The sequence below is a fragment of the Anser anser genome (genome assembly GCF_964211835.1).
Source record: "Anser anser genome assembly, chromosome: Z".
NCBI lineage: Eukaryota > Metazoa > Chordata > Aves > Anseriformes > Anatidae > Anser > Anser anser.
In genome coordinates, this window is record NC_139723.1 from 82,013,903 (window position 1) to 82,026,533 (window position 12,631).

The 12,631-nt window shown below is 38.4% G+C and overlaps 1 pseudogene across 1 annotated transcript; it reads right to left on the reverse strand.

The window, feature by feature from the left end:
* Window positions 1–11,250: 11,250 nt before the first annotated feature.
* LOC310890275 (glutamate--cysteine ligase regulatory subunit-like) lies at window positions 11,251–12,268 on the reverse strand (annotated as a pseudogene). Its single transcript has one exon. The product of its transcript is annotated as a glutamate--cysteine ligase regulatory subunit-like (transcript).
* Window positions 12,269–12,631: the final 363 nt, after the last annotated feature.

Here is a 12,631-nt window from a genome sequence, read left to right on the forward strand (position 1 = left end):
AAAACTTGTCATTGATTTTACATTCACTTCTCTGATGTAAAATCATCAGCTACTGATTTTGCATCTGTCTTTTAGCTGCTGCTGCTGTGCTAACCTCAGCTACTGGCATATTGTTCCGAATTAGGATTTCTCCCGCTATGACAGCTGCTGATAGAATTGAGACAGGCTGATACGACACCTCCAGCCCACTCGCTACTGCAGACACTGCAAAGAAGCAAATGTTGAACAACAGTTGTAAAACATTAGTACAAAATATCCCTGTATCACAGGCAGGGGAAGATGATCTTTCTTTGACTGCATTTTCTCATGAGTCTTGTCTCTGGAACCTTAATGCAAAGTCATTAAATAAAATGTAAACCTCCTGGGTGAGATTCATCTGTCCAAATGTAGCTGTTGACATCTAAGCCAGTCACTTGAGGCTCTGTAATCGATGGAGAATCAAGCACGTTTAAGGCACAATTCATCTAATCCTAAGGTGCTAGTCAAAAATAGGTCATTGAATTGTGCCCCAAATGTTCCTATTACTCTTTATTAATGGAAAGGAAGACTGAAGTATGGACTTCCTTATATTTCTACTCTACAGACACTCAACGCAAGGTAAAATGATTCCCACCCTGAGGCCTGGTCCTCGAGTGGGCTCAGCTGAAGTGAAAGCTGATCAATAATTAAAGCTCATTGCAGGACTGCATCAGAGATAAATACTTTGAATGAGAGGGGATGAACATCCATAAGGTTCCTGTGGATTGTCTTATAATGCTGTTACTTATAGGCAATGATTTACTACAGTAGGTTCTAAAGATGGTAAATGGTAGTAGTTAGAAACATTGCTTAAGAGTTCAGAGAAACTGGTTTGTTTGAAGAGATCTGAAGCTATTGAGCCAATTAAGAATTTACAAACTTCTCATATGCTTTCTGAAAGTAGGAAGGCTGCTAAGACTTTTTTAATGATTATACATTTACAAAGAGAATGTGCTTTAATGTTTAATGTAGATACCTTAGAATGAATTGGAAAACAAGAAAAAATCATGTGAATGTATTTTCACCTTTTTCCCTTGCTTTTTTAATATATGAATTGCTAGCTTTTTTTTTTTCTTTTTTCTTTTTTTTTAAAGAAATATAGGTAACTTCATCTACTCCTAAGTTTGGCACAGACTCAAGTAGTTATGGCTGTACATTTTCCTCTCTCTACCTAGAAGGGTAGACTACATGTGGACAGTTGACTGGGAGTATCATCTAGTACAATTAATCTCCTTTATTTATTTCTTTTCTGAAAAGATCTTAGAAAAGCTGCTTTTTGAGATTAAAAGTAGTATATATTCCTGTAGTGCCTATGCATTTGCATGTGTATTATAATTTGTATATCAGAGTTATTTAAAATAATTATTTGTTCGTATGTGATTGAAACTCATCAAAATTCAACAGGCCAAAGAAAGATTATCTTTTTCCTAAAACTTTAATTACTTACGCTTTCCTTTATTTGGACTATTCTTTCATAAAGAAGATCTTAAAATGAGAAGAAAGAGAAAAGAGAAGAAAATGAGTGAGATACTTTCCACTCTGTTTAATGGAATTTGTTTAAAGAAATCCTATAAATATGTAAACTTTCTGTAAAGGGATAGAAAAAAACAGAGGGAAACATCAGCTAAATTCCCATCCTAAGGAGGACACACTTTCCTGTTCCATTCTCGCACAAACTAAGTGCTGCTTATGCATCTGAGCTGAGAGATGATCAGTGCCATGTGCTAACTGACTCTGACACTCAGATATTTAGGGCAGCTGTCAAGCAACACAACTTTCTTTTATGCTTCTTTGCAGAATTAATTAGCAGAAGGAGAGCCCTTAATACACATACACGTGTTCTTGCCAAGATGAACTTGGAAGGAATCTTATTCTACTCCCTACTACTGCCTATTCCCAGCAAAGCTCTAGAGGAGATGAATGAGCAAGTTCTTCTCAAGCTCTCTGCATCCTGTTATCAGTGGGTATAAGTCAGGAGTTATGAGAGGTAACACACATAAAAAGTCTTGGAGTGCAACAAAAATTGGCCAGTTTGGAAATAGTTGACTTCAGAAATTCATGCAATTAGCTATTTCTATGGATTGCATTGAGAATACAGCTAGTTACTGTAGGCTTTCACTTCAGATGTGCATGTGAGGTGAAACTTGACCTCTGCCTTGTGGCTACCTAAATTTAGGAAGTACCGCAGAGGTTCAGAAATCAGACAGCAATTCTGTGCCTGGAGGTGAGGCTCAGCTGTATTGCCACCAGCCTCCATTTCATTCACAGGCTGACTGAACTCCCTTGAGAATTTCCAAGGACTGCCCCTCTCTTCCCCTTGTGGCTAATCCTTGGAATATCAAAAGTCTTTCTCAATATTTCAGTGACTTCTTTGTTTTTTATCTCATCCTTAAGCCAGTGGGCAGTGAAAAAGGAAAGGTGAAACCTATCCAAGAAGGGTTAATAGAACTTTCTGAAGTTCGGAGATGTTGAAACTTGAATTGCATTGAATTTGGTGCAGACGTTCAGGACAATTTTCATTTTATCTAAACTGGTGGCTAAACTGACTGATTCAGACAGTCTGGCTTTTACTGGAATTGCTTCACTGCTGTCTCATTTTATCTGAATGGGTCTGCATGCTTCTTGTTTTTTCAGACTCATTCAATGTGGTTTTAGTTCATCTGTATTTTATCCATCCTGCATTGGCTCAGTAGTATTTCTACCTTGCTTTCTTTTTCTGAATCCTTTATTACTTTTTTTAGTGAGTGGACAGTATCTGGAAATATTTCCAGAACTGAGTAGTCAAGGAAATGGAGGGGAAAAAAGCTTGTCTTCTGACAGATTCAGAAAGCAGTTGCTGCTGTGGTCAAACATGACGTAAGACAGCTACAGTCAGACTCGCTTCACTTAACTTTAGCTATTCAAAAGTTATATGCTACATTAAATCTAGAGTTCCTTGATAGTAAAAGCAGAGAGATCACCATTTCTGTATAGCAGTTAATTTGATCTAGTTTAATTTAGACAAAACAGTAGTTTAGGCTAGGTATACAACTCTTAACTGATATTAAATTAAATTAATCCAATGTCACAAATAGGAAGACACACAGGCATTCCAATTCTTCCACCTTGTTCCCCTCCCAAAAAAGCTTGTGTTTGACTTAGCTTATTATTCTAGTAGTCCATTATTTTTTTTTTTTTTACTGTGCCCACCTGAGATTATTTTAATAAAACTCTTGATAAACTTTATTCTGAAGGTCTTGCAGTAGTTAATGATGTAGTTCTTATATTCCTGTTCTTTTGGCCTTGTTGCTTTAAAGCACAGTCCTCAATGCAATCATGTCAGAAAAAGGAAAACATATGATCAACTACCCATGACCCTTAGGATTTGACAATGTCACAAATGTTGAGTAGCTGATTTTAACTGCCCTTCCCTCTCCCCCTCTCACCACACACTTTCCCTAAATGTGTGGGTACTTGGTGTTACTTAGCTCCTGATTTTATTTTATTTTTTCTTGCCTCCTCAATTTCCATGCCTAATGAGCCTGAGCTGAGTTAATAATGGATGTAATAAGTAATGACTCATTGTTTTGGGGCCTGTGTGTCTCTGTGTGCAATGGAAGAGGAAGCCAGGGCTCCGATGCTATTTGTTCTGCCATGTCACTTGCCGCCAAGCAATGCCACTCATCAATAAAAGGCAAGATGACGGATGAGTTCATTTAATGGAATTCCTCCGAGTGAGCTGCAGCCACTGCTCTTCAGTAGGCTTGGTCTTTGAGTCTCTCTTTCTCTCTCTTTCAGTCCCTCTTCCCCCTCCCACTTTTTTTTTTTTTTTTTTTTTTAATATTCAGGACAGTTGGAAAGCGCGGCTGGCTGAGAGGGCTGCCATTTGTGCCAGCAGCTCCTTCTGCTCTTAACAACTGCTATCCTAAATCAAATCAAGAGCTTTGAGCAGGGAGATTAAATCGGCACCACCTGATAGCGGCATCGCATGGTGTTTGTGCATCTCGCCTTCCCCTCTGTTCCTTCCTCTCTCCCCCCTCAGTAGTTGCGGTGGGTGTGGAGGGAGGCTGGCTAAACATCTGAGGAGAACAGGGTTTAAAGTGTTCTCAATATGGCCCTGTACATGCTGAATAGCTAAACCAAACCCATTCCTTTGGAAGACTATCAGGGTCTGTCCTCATGCTTAATCTACAGCCTCACAGGTTTCCAAAGCCAGATTAGCTAATCTGGTTATTATTTCAGTTTTCACATACATGCATCTACTCAGAAGAATAAATGAGTTTTCCTCCCCCCCCCCCCCCCCCCCCAATTTCTTCCACCTGCTGTTTCTTCTGCTTTGCCTTCATTTATTTATAACTCCAAAGATCTGATTGTGGTATTATTTAGCAGAATAAATGTCCAGTAAAGTTTTTAAGACTTGATCTTTTTGATCTGAGGATAAAGACTTGATCCTCAGTTTGGGAGAATGAGAAGAAATTAACATAGATCTGCACGTTAACAGATCTGTGATTTCATTGAGTTCAGCAAGTTGTGACTAAAATATGCCAGAGTAGGAGAAATAGTTGCATTGTACTTAAAACACACCACAAAACACACATTTAACTTCATTTTCTAAGACCATGTATTTTAATACAAAATACCATTTTTCCAGACTATGACTTATTGAGCAGGAAATGAAATTCTTCCATTCCTAATGAAATCAATAAGGATAAAACCATTCTCACAAGTTCTCCTGCTTTCCGAAAACTAACCTGCTACTGCAATAAGGATGTTGCTAGAGCAAAAATAGGTTAAAATCTTGCCTATTTACTGCAGTGAGAGTTTAGGGTTCCCAACACCCTGTTGAGTTGCCTTTGCATCTTGGGTACATACTTACATAGGTATAATGGTATGTGTGTACATATTAAAAAAAAGTAATACTAAGTTTATTTAAAGTTCCAGGCAGATTTCCAGCTGGTGTGACTACCCGTGTTGTGTGTTTTGTTGTTGTTGTTTTATTATTATTATTATTTTTATCTGAGACGTATGATATGCTTATGCTATAGCTTGGGGTATGTTCTGAGGGGAAATCTCAGTATTTTCAACACTGGATTTTTTTAAAGTATTTTTCTTATGGTATTAGGAGTCTTTTCACAGAAGGCCAGAGAGAGAAAGAAAGATGTGCTGCAAGGCAGACAGACATGCAGATGCAAAATGAAGTCTGTCACTGTTAAATGTTTTCCACGGTAGGAGGAAAAAAAAATATTACATAAGTATGTTGTAAAAGTGTATGCTACTTCTGGTTAAAAGGATTATATTAAATTCCAAGAGAGTCCTCTGTTCTTTGGACATCTAAACAACTGTAGCTTCAGCAATTTTCTTACATCAACTTTTTTTTTACAGCGTCAAAAATCCTGGGGGAGAGAAATTATGTCCAAATATCACAATCAACTAAAGAGAACTAAAGAGGAAGTGGTAGAAAATTGAAAGTTTTAAAACAAACTTGACACTAGTTGGGGAATCGTTATGGAGAATAAATCGTAAGTATAACCTATCATTCACTTATGGGAAAAAGGTTAAGGATACTGGGGAGGGGAGAGGGTAATGTAAAAGAAACTCTAATGGAAGAAAACATTTTTTTTTTCTGTCTGTAGTGTATCTAAGAGTGCTAATTAATATCTGTTCTCTCAAGCAGCCAGCATGGGAGTTTGCTTTTATATTTCCTAGAGCATGAGTGCACACTAGTCTCAATTAAAATGCATTTGAAAAGACTAGGTTTTTGAGAAGGGTATATATAGGCAGCTAAACAGGGAATAAAGGAGGATATTAAATATCCCATAGAGTAAAAGTGTATTAAATAACCTATATAGTAATATACAAAAAGTATATTAAAAAGCCTATGGAGTACAGACAGCCAAGAAACAGATTAACAGAGCATTACATTTTATTGTTGAGCACAAATGTTCTATTCCTTTCTCTGAGCTCCTAATCAGCATTTTTCATTATTTCCCTTCCCCTGTATTTGGCTCCTGTGCCTCAGTGCCCATAGCAACACTTACAGTAGCGTTAAAAACTAGATACTGAACCATGTTCCCAGGCACAGAGCTTTGCCAAGGCCTACATTTGATCCAGCTAGGAGCACATGCCCGCTCGGTGGTACAAGGTCATAATAATAATTCTCCCTTCAGGGGCAAACAGTCTTAGGACTGATCCCCCACTATTCTCCCCTACTATCTTGGCTCATTTTGATCTCAGTTGTTATTAAGCTCGTTTTATGCTGCAGTCAGAGCAGCTTGTTTACTTACAGAAATGGTTATTCAGAAAGTGGATGCCTACAATGAAAGCAGAAGTCTTTGTGTGTGTGTGCATGTGCGCATGTGGTGCATCTAGGGAGAGAAAACTGGCTTGTTTTAGGGACACATCATTCCTTTGAACAACCCCAACACCCCCAAAAAAGTGAGTCTTGGTAGGCCAAGCTTTGTTTTGTTCCATTTGTACCTTGCCCCAGTTTTCTCCCTATAGTGTCTAATGTACATTTCAATGGATGGGAATGATAACAGAAGGCATCTGCAGTCCCTTGAGGCATGGTAGCAATCCCTGGAAATGCTTTTAGTACTAAGTATTCTGAAGAGAAACGTAATATTATTAATAATATTATTAATATATACATATATTTTTTTCCCATATCCACCTCTTACACCAAGACTGGGATTTCAGTTTGGGCGGGGGGAGGGAGGGGAGGGTATTTACCTGTATTTTATCAGCAGATTCTCCCCCCCACCTTTATTTCCCAGCTGTTCCCTTCATTTAGTGTTCCTCATTTCTCTGTTCTGCCACTCCCCAAAGTTTCACCAGGCAGTGAGCCCTACTACTGACCAAGTGCACTTACGAATGTCTAGCTGGCTCTATAGGTGACATTCCAGCCCTTCACAGTTTGCTCAAAATTGTTCATGGATGTGCTTTCCACCTCCTGAAGTCTGGAGGGAGTTTTCAGTTTGCACAAAGAAACGTGGCTAATGGGAAAAACCTGGTTTTGTTGGACTGACTGTGGGGAAATGGGAAGTAAGTGGAAGCTGTTGGCAGGAAAGTCAACAGAAGGGAAATTAGATGTTTTTGCAGTTGACTAGAAGAAAGGGAGAGATGAATGGATAGTTCTTGTCTTTCACTCAAACTAAACATTTGGTTATTGTATAGATGACAAAAGAAATCATTCACAGTAGGATATTTGCATTATTTGAGCTAGAGATCTACAAAGATTTCTCAAGACCTCTAAGAAGTGACTGATGATACGAAGAAGATGAGGATCTTTACAGTAAATGTATCAGAGCTAGTGACAAATCCCAGTATTGCCACATCTAAAAAAATTCTAGTGCAGTTTTAAACGATTAAGTGCAAAATTACCTTACACTAGGGCAACTACGTTGACTTCAGTGGTGTGGTTAATAGTTAGCAGAGATGTAATGTTTAGTTTTATGAATAATTTTACATTGATTTACACCAGTGAGGTGCTACACTGGAGTGAGTGAAACTATGCACACAGCATTTGATGAACAAAAGCTGAGGCCTATCCCCAACAATTTATTTTTTTTTTCTGCCTTCAAGCAATATCAGAACCGTATCAAATGTATTTCTGGTCTGCTTATCCTTCCACAAAGACACAATGTGTTCTCTCTCTGTTCTTTTTCAGTGTTCAGGTAGGACTCTTCTATTACAAGGACAGTAAAATATCTACTTTGAGAGTACACATGATGTGGGTACTTGTACCTGAAGGAGGAAGAACTCTCCTTCATTAAAACTGTACCCTAAAATTCATGAAAAAAACATCAATTACGTAGATTTTATGAAACAAGGATTACATTTCATCTTCACAAATATGAGCTACATTATGCTATGTCTATACTGTGTATTTGACTCAGATCTGAGTCTGTACTATACACTAAAGACATCCAAGAAAAATGTTACATATCTCCCATTGACAATATATTGAAAATCTCTGATGTGCCTTCTCAGCTGGGAGAAAATTTATGAACCTGATCTCTGAACTTCTGGATGTTCAGTCTTTCTACTTGAAACCAGAGGCTGATCTCCCCAAAGCTTCTTCTCTATTCCGAGCATTAAGTGGCTAACAAAGTTGCTTATAGTTCAATATGGGGAGCAGCAACTAACACTTTTCCTGGTAGTAACACTATTCCTCCCCAACTTCACATGTGGGAGGTATGAGGCTCCCTTCCAGATAAGACAAGGCCATACAGCATGATTTGTTCTCTGATCCAACCTCTAACTCCACTTCTCCACATATCTGCTGCTCTGAGTAGATCCAAGTGAGGAGGGAAACCTTCCTAGTTGGACCATGGCTACAGACAATGGTAGTCCCAGCTGCTGCAATGGAACTTGTACCAGTTTCAGCAACTGGAGACATTAAACCTTCAGTGTGCAATACACAAACAGGAAATATGCACCTCAGGTGAGAGGCACCAAGACCTAGCAAGCAATTCCTTTCAGTAGTACAGTACTTTGGGGTGCATAACTGGTGCAGATAGTCTCAGAGTATATGAAAGTAAGGTGTGCATGTATCTTGATTTGGATTTAACAGCCTCTGAGCTTGTTCACCTAGTCAGAGTACAGTATCAAATCTAGGCCAAAACTGCAATGCAGACTATCAGTTGTTTCCCAGGTCTGTTGGGAGGGAGAAATAAGTCTCCTCCTGAACTCATTTCTGGCACTTCTCTGTAGAACAACTCATGAAGTCACAGATTTATTTTTTTTCCTGTGTTTTATTATACTAAATTGCATCATTTCAATTAAACATTTGTTATAATTTAAACAGAATAGCCACATGAGGCCCTATTTATGCACCTGTAATGTTTTGCATGCATCTGCATTTGCAGTTAAACATGCAAAGTAGGACAAAGTTATGGATTGTTTCTCAGTCCTTGAGATGAGAGCCCAGGATGGACAGAGCTGGTAGGAGGAGAGCACTGCTGGGTGTTCTTCAAATGACTTCTGTATATTCTGGGTAGTCTTGAAGATGCTGAGAAATCACAATTGCAGTGATTGATGATTGTGTACAGCCAAAATAACTATCTTTTGTTCAGTATGTGCTCTTATTTCAGCCCCCATCCCACAAGATTTTATCAAGGCAGGTTAGCTTGAAGTAGCACAGCATTTCTTGATCTCTCTTTTTCTTAAGACAACTCAGCTTTTAAAAGCACATATACAATTTTGACAAATGTGTATCACAGTTTATTCCTGTCTTCTTCCTTCTTATCTTCCGTATGAACAGACGTGTGTGCATATGCATACACACACACACACAGAATCACAGAATCATCTAGGTTGGAAGAGACCTCTAAGATCACCGAGTCCACACACACACATTGAGTCTGTCCAGGTTATTGAACCACAGGATTCTTTGGAGCCACTTTGGTAGTCTGGTGCAAGACACCAGTCCTGCACTTCTGAACAAATACAATTCCATCTCTTTTTTCTATGTTAGCAGAAAACTTGCATAGCATTTCTCATGTTTCTCAAATAGCCTTAATAATCAAACACTGGACCTCAAATAGCTCTGCCATTATTTCACATTTCTTCTAACTTATTTTTAAGAAAAAGCACTTTCCTTGTTAATATGATAATATATCAAGACCGAATTCCAACCTGTTACACTTGTGATATTTCTTAACCATACTGTAGCTTTTTCTAGTTTCTTCTAGATACATGGTTCATAACATCTGTTATATTCTTGAGTCCATTTATAGCTTCCTGTACTTTAAATGTGTATCTTATTCCTGACTACAAATTCCCACTTAAAACTTTTGTTTATTAGCAATTGTCATTCAGAAGGAAACAGGATGTGATCTGAACAACTAAGAGTTGGAAGGTCATTACCTAAGTTGTTTACCCAGGGGGACCATATTTTGAAGACAAGGACATCCTCTTCTACCATTGATATTGCTTCATTGACTTTTTCAGAGTCCAGTGTTTATTCTAGCCCTGCAATGTGCCTCCACAAACACAGATGAAAGCTAATGGAGTGAATTTCCCTGTTCTCACCATCATCTTGTTCTTCATAGTTGTATGGCCATGTTCATACAACTGATTGCATGACCAATTCAAAGAATTCAGACATTCATCAAGCACATCAGGTAATAAAATAAGAGCATTGAATGCAAGTAGATTGACTCCTTTAAGATTTAGTTAGCTGTATGTTTATAAGATATATGAATTTAATCCCTGTGTGAATAAGAAACAAACTTATGTGAAGAATTTTATGCACAATTTATTTCCCACTAACCCTCCACCTCTCTGCTTCTGAAGAAACTAACAAACAGAAAAATCACAAACCCTAGCCGAGAAAAGATGAAACCTTGCAATCTGTTTGGAGTTTATTCCCACCTTTTCTCCTTCTTTGCTCTGCTTTATGTGATGTACTGTTCATTCCTATTACCTCTTTACAGCTGTTTTGTTAAAGTTCATACCACAAAGACCTGTAAAAGAAATTTATGACTCTTGGGGTTTCAGCAAATTCTAAATAACCATAACATGAACATGAAGCATTAATTAAAGACACTGGAGTCTAAGTTATAACAGAGATGCTGACATTTAAGCCCCTTGCACCACGTAAATTAAAAATGGTATGACAAACAGTGAGTAATTTGATGGTCAGAGGTTCATAATAGATACCTTAATATCTTTGCCATGAAAAACAGTCTGTCCTTGGTTTAACCCATGCTGAACAGCCCAGGGGTCTGGTTCATAAAGCATGACACTGCCTAAACATTTTTGCAATAATTCATATATCAGTCTGGGAATAGCATTGAATATGCTTGAGACTAAACAAACATGCAGGAAATTTGTGAACTGAATGTATTAATGCAAAGATAAATTCACTGTCATCCATGTATCTGGTTCAGTGGGTACTGCAGATTTTAAGGAATCCACTGATCCAGTGTCACTTATAAAACAAAATTCACATTTGTTTAATTGATTATTAGATAAGTTAGCATGAGTGAATACAAGATATCTGTACCATCAAAACCTCAAGTTTCTGGGCATAATAAAGAGGAGATGCCCCTGCCTTAATCTACCTACAGCAGAAAAGGCAACACATAAAGTAGGCTGGTCTTCATTATATAGTTTTTCACGCTGCAGAACATAAATGTTCAGTGATATGATCCTTATGTTCACATAAGAAGTAGCTTAGTACATCCAAAGAACCTGCTGGATTTCTGTTGAGTCATGTTATGAGATTCATTTAACTAGTGCAGACACTTGTATCTGAGCTGGGCATACTAGAGTCCTTCTATAATGCACTGGTTAATAGGTTAAGAAAGAAAAATAGTGTTAGAGCACTGCAGATGCTCCTGCTAACATCACACTGAATGATTACAACTTTTGGTCTTTGTTATAAATATTGTAAAAGTCTCTCTAGGGAAAAAACAAAACAAAACAAAACAAAAAAACAATGTTCCCCCATCCCCAAGAAATCAAAACAGTAGGCCATTTCAAAGAAGAGCAAAAAGGATGAGAGTGTTTTAAGAGGCATTTCTTTTAGCTTGCATGATATGGCCTTTGGACTTGATAATTCCTCTGCTTTTAACAATGACTGAATATTGGAGAATTCATAAAGGAATCTATTTCTGCGCTTTGATGTTCTCGATGCTTTCCCAAAGAACTTCTTGGAAACTTGCTTCACAAAGTAATTCTTTTGGGTCATTATTTCAGTTAGCAATTGTATGTCAACCTGTCTTGCAAGTGCTGTCAGATCAAGCGGCATCACACAACAGGAAGCTAGGTTCACCTGATTACTACTTGGTTTCACCTGTGCCCACACATACAGCTGTTCTAACAGCGTTTTATCAAGGTCAGAGGTATGTATGGTAACAATCTTTTTATTTTGAACCAGACTTTCAAGTTCTTGCCAAGAAGGTTGCAAATACTCTGAGAGGCTAGTTCCACCTTCAATAGGAGGTGGGGCAATAATGACTGAATCTAACTGAGCAACCCCAAGGGCTGAACGTGCCCTATCAACTGCATCTCTGACTGATGAAGAGTTTGATCCAATGATGAAAAGTTTTGCTGATACTTTCAACTCATCCCTTTCTTCAGGATTCATTTTTTCTACAGCTTGAGCTACAGTACATTCTGGAACCTCCACTATTTCCTGATTCAGATCTTGTCCTATCTTTGAGCTCCATTCAGTTAGTGATTTCTGAATGCAGATGGTCATATTCAAAGAGTTGTTCTCAATGTCTCAATGTCCAGGCAGATACCAGTAATGAGTGATGCTCCTCAGAGGTCTGTACTGGGACCAATGTTATTTAAGTTTGTTAGCAACATGGACGGTGGATTTGAGTGCACCCTCAGCAAGTTTGTTGATGACACCTGGCTGAGTGGTGTAGTTGACATGCTGGAGGGAAAGATGTCATCCAGAGGGACCTGAACATAGGTCCACCCAGAGGTGGGCCCATGCAAACTTCATTCACTTCAACAAGACTATGTTCAAGGTCCTGCATCTGACTTGGGGCAATCCCAAACATGAACTCAGGCTGGGCAATGAGAGGATTGAGGCCAGCCCTTCGGAAAAGGACTTGGGAGTATTGGTGGATGAAAACCTGAATATGAGCCAGCATGTGTGCTTGCAGCCCAGAAAATG